This window comes from Heterodontus francisci, unplaced genomic scaffold, assembly GCF_036365525.1.
Source record: "Heterodontus francisci isolate sHetFra1 unplaced genomic scaffold, sHetFra1.hap1 HAP1_SCAFFOLD_84, whole genome shotgun sequence".
Taxonomy (NCBI): domain Eukaryota; kingdom Metazoa; phylum Chordata; class Chondrichthyes; order Heterodontiformes; family Heterodontidae; genus Heterodontus; species Heterodontus francisci.
In genome coordinates, this window is record NW_027140330.1 from 5,759,541 (window position 1) to 5,764,369 (window position 4,829).

The following is a 4,829-nucleotide window of genomic DNA, read 5'->3' on the forward strand; positions in this document are numbered from 1 at the left end:
GGGTTTCACAGTGTATCAGGATCCTGCCAGATGTGAATGGGGTTTCACTGTGTATCAGGATCCTGCCAGATGTGAATGGGGTTTCACTGTGCATCAGGAACCTGCCAGGTGTGTACGGGGATTTCACAGTGCATCAGGCTCCTGCCAGGTGTGTATGGGGGTTTCACAGTATCTCAGGATCCTGCCAGGTGTGTATGGGTTTTCACAGCATATCAGGACCCTGCCAGGTGTGTATGGGCGTTTCGCAGTTTATCAGGATCCTGCCAGGTGTGTATGGTGGTTTCACAGTTTATCGGCATCCTGCCAGGTGCGTATGGGGTATATACAGTGGATCAGGATCCTGCCAGTTGTGTATGGTGTTTTCACAGTGTATCAGGATCCTGCCAGGTGTGTATGGGGTTTTCACAGTGCATCACGATCCTGCCAAGTGTGTAAGGGGTTTTCGCAGTGGATCAGGATCCTGCCAGGTGTGTATGTGGTTTTCACAGTGGATCAGGATCCTGCCAGGTGTGTATGTGGGTTTCACAGTGTATCAGGCTCCTGCCAGGTGTGTATGTGGGTTTCACAGTTTATCAGGATCCTGCAAGGTGTGTATGGGGTTTCACAGTGGATCAGGATCCTCCCAATTGTGTGGGGTTTTCACAGTTTTATCAGGATCCTGCCAGGTGTGTAAGGGGTTTTCACAGTGGATCAGGATACTACCAGGTGTGTGTGGGGTTTTCACAGTGTATCAGGATCCTGCCAGGTGTGTATGGGGTTTTCACAGTGCATAAGGATCCTGCCAGGTGTGAATGGGGTTTTCACAGTATATCAGGATCCTGCCAGGTGTGTTTGGTGTTTTCACTGTGCATCAGGATCCTGCCAGGAGTGCGTGGGGTTTTCACAGTGTATCAGGACCCTGCCAGGTGTGTATGGGGCTTTCATTGTGCATCAGAATCCTGCCAGGTGTGTATGGGGTTTTCACAGTGTCTCATGATCCTGCCAGGTGTGTCTGTGGGTTTCACAGTTTATCAGGATCATGCCAGGTGTGTATGGGTGTTTCACAGTGTATCAGGATCCTGCCAGGTGTGTCTGTGGTTTCACAGTTTATCAGGATTCAGCCAGGTGTGTCTGGGGTTTTCACAATTTATCAGGATCCTGCCAGGTGTGTATGGGGGTTTCACTGTTTATCAGGATCCTGCCAGGTGTGTATGTTGGTTTCACAGTTTATCAGTTTCCTGCCAGGTGTGTATGGGGGTTTCACAGTTTGTCAGAAACCTGCCAGGTGTGTATGGCGGTTTCACAGTTTATCGGGATACTGCCTGGTGTGTGTGATGGTTTCACTGTTTATCAGGATCCTGCCAGGTGTGTATGTGGGTTTCACAGTTTACCAGGATCCTGCCAGATGTGAATGGGGTTTTCACAGTGCATCAGGATGCTGCCAGATGTTTATGGACTTTTCACAGTGCATCAGGATCCTTCCAGAAGTGTCTGGGGGTTTCACACTGTATCAGGATCCTGCCACGTGAGTATGGGGTTTCACAGTTTATCAGAATCATGCCTGGTGTATATGTCGGTTTCACAGTTTATCAGGATCCTGCCTGGTGTGTCTGCGGTTTTCACAATGTGTCAGGATCCTGCCAGGTGTGTATGTGGGTTTCACAGTGTATCAGGTTCCTGCCAGGTGTGTATGTGGGTTTAACAGATTATCAGGATCCTGCCTGGTGTGTATGGGGTTTCACAGTGGATCAGGATCCTGCCACGTGTGTATGGGGTTTTCACAGTGTATCAGGATCCTGCCAGGTGTGTCTGGGGGTTTCACAGTTTATCAGGATCCTGCCAGGTGTGTATTTGGGTTTCACAGTTTATCAGGATCCTGCCAGGTGTGTAAGGGGGTTTCACAGTTCATAAGGATCCTGCCAGGTGTGTATGGGGGTTTCACAGTTTATCAGCATCCTGCCTGGTGTGTCTGGGGGTTTCACAGTTCATCAGGATCCTGCCAGGTGTGTATGTGGGTTACACAGTTTATCAGGAAACTGCCAGAAGTGTATGGGGTTTTCACAGTGCATCAGGGTCCTGCCAGGTGTGTATGGGGTATCCACAGTGTATCAGGATCCTGCCAGATGTGTATGGGGCTTCCACAGTGGATCAGGAACCTGCCAGGTGTGTATGGGGATTTCACAGTGCATCAGGATCCTGCCAGGTGTTTATGTGGATTTCACAGTTTATCAGGATCCTGCCACGTTTGTATGGGGTTTCACAGTGGTTCAGGATCCTTCCAGGTGTGTTTGGGGTTTCACTGTGTATCAGCATGCTGGCAGGTGTGTATGGGGTTTTCACTGTGCATCAGGATCCTGCCAGGTGTGTATGGGGTTTTCATAGTGTATCAGGGTGCTGCCAGATGTGAATGGTGTTTCACTGTGCATCAGGAACCTGCCAGGTGTGTACGGGGATTTTACAGTGCATCAGGCTCCTGCCAGGTGTTATGGGGGTTTCACAGTATATCAGGATCCTGCCAGGTGTGTATGGGTTTTCACAGCAGATAAGGATCCTGCCAGGTGTGTATGGGGGTTTCGCAGTTTATCTGGATCCTGCCAGGTGTGTATGGGGGTTTCACAGTTTATCGGCATCCTGCCAGGTGCGTATGGGGTATATACAGTGGATCAGTATCCTGCCAGGTGTGTATGGTGTTTTCACAGTGTATCAGGATCCTGCCAGGTGTGTATGCGGTTTTCACAGTGTATCAGGATCCTGCCAGGTGTGCATGGGGTTTTCGCAGTGGATCAGGATCCTGCCAGGTGTGTATGGGGTTTTCACAGTGGATCAGGATCCTGCCAGGTGTGTATGTGGGTTTCACAGTGTATCAGGCTCCTGCCAGGTGTGTCTGTGGGTTTCACAGTTTATCAGGATCCTGCCTGGTGTGTATGGGGTTTCACAGTGGATCAGGATCCTGCCACGTGTGTATGGCGTTTTCACCGTGTATCAGGATCCTGCCAGGTGTGTATGGGGGTTTCACAGATTATCAGGATCCTGCCAGGCGTGTATGTGGGTTTCACAGTTTATCAGGATCCTGCCAGGTGCGCATGGGGGTTTCACAGTTCATCGGGATCCTGCCAGGTGTGTATGGGGGTTTCAAAGTTTATCAGGATCATGCGTGGTGTGTCTGGGGGTTTCACAGTTCATCAGGATCCTGCCAGGTGTGTATGAGGGTTTCAAAGTTTATCACGAAACTGCCAGATGTGAATGGGGTTTTCACAGTGCATCAGGATCCTGCCAGATGTGTATGGGGTTTTCACAATGCATCAGGATCCTTCAAGATGTGTATGGGGGTTTCACAGTGTATCAGGATCCTGCATCGTGTGTGTGGGGATTTCACAGTGCATCAGGATCCTGCCAGGTGTGTATGGGGTTTTCACAGTGTATCAGGATCCTGCCAGGTGTGTATGGGGATTTCACAGTGTATCAGGATGCTGCCAGGTGTGTATGGGGTTTTCACAGTGGATCAGGATATTGCCAGGTGTGTGTGGGGTTTTCACAGTGTATCAGGATCCTGCCAGGTGTGTATGGGGTTTACACAGTGCATTTAGGGCAGCACAGTGGCGCAGTGGTTAGCACCGCAGCCTCACAGCTCCAGGGACCCGGGTTCGATTCCGGGTACTGCCTGTGTGGAGTTTGCAAGTTCTCCCTGTGTCTGCGTGGGTTTTCTCCGGGTGCTCCGGTTTCCTCCCACAAGCCAAAAGACTTGCAGGTTGATAGGTAAATTGGCCATTATAAATTGTCACTAGTATAGGTAGGTGGTAGGCAAATATAGGGACAGGTGGGGATGTTTGGTAGGAATATGGGATTAGTGCAGGATTAGTATAAATGGGTGGTTGATGTTCGGCACAGACTCGGTGGGCCGAAGGGCCTGTGTCAGTGTTGTATCTCTAATCTAATCTAATCAGGATCCTGCCAGGTGTGTAAGGGGGTTTCACAGTTCATAAGGATCCTGCCAGGTGTGTATGGGGGTTTCACAGTTTATCAGCATCCTGCCTGGTGTGTCTGGGGGTTTCACAGTTCATCAGGATCCTGCCAGGTGTGTATGTGGGTTTAACAGATTATCAGGATCCTGCCTGGTGTGTATGGGGTTTCACAGTGGATCAGGATCCTGCCACGTGTGTATGGGGTTTTCACATTGTATCAGGATCTTGCCAGGTGTGTCTGGGGGTTTCACAGTTTATCAGGATCCTGCCAGGTGTGTATTTGGGTTTCACAGTTTATCAGGATCCTGCCAGGTGTGTAAGGGGGTTTCACAGTTCATAAGGATCCTGCCAGGTGTGTATGGGGGTTTCACAGTTTATCAGCATCCTGCCTGGTGTGTCTGGGGGTTTCACAGTTCATCAGGATCCTGCCAGGTGTGTATGTGGGTTACACAGTTTATCAGGAAACTGCCAGAAGTGTATGGGGTTTTCACAGTGCATCAGGGTCCTGCCAGGTGTGTATGGGGTATCCACAGTGTATCAGGATCCTGCCAGATGTGTATGGGGCTTCCACAGTGGATCAGGAACCTGCCAGGTGTGTATGGGGATTTCACAGTGCATCAGGATCCTGCCAGGTGTTTATGTGGATTTCACAGTTTATCAGGATCCTGCCACGTTTGTATGGGGTTTCACAGTGGTTCAGGATCCTTCCAGGTGTGTTTGGGGTTTCACTGTGTATCAGCATGCTGGCAGGTGTGTATGGGGTTTTCACTGTGCATCAGGATCCTGCCAGGTGTGTATGGGGTTTTCATAGTGTATCAGGGTGCTGCCAGATGTGAATGGTGTTTCACTGTGCATCAGGAACCTGCCAGGTGTGTACGGGGATTTTAC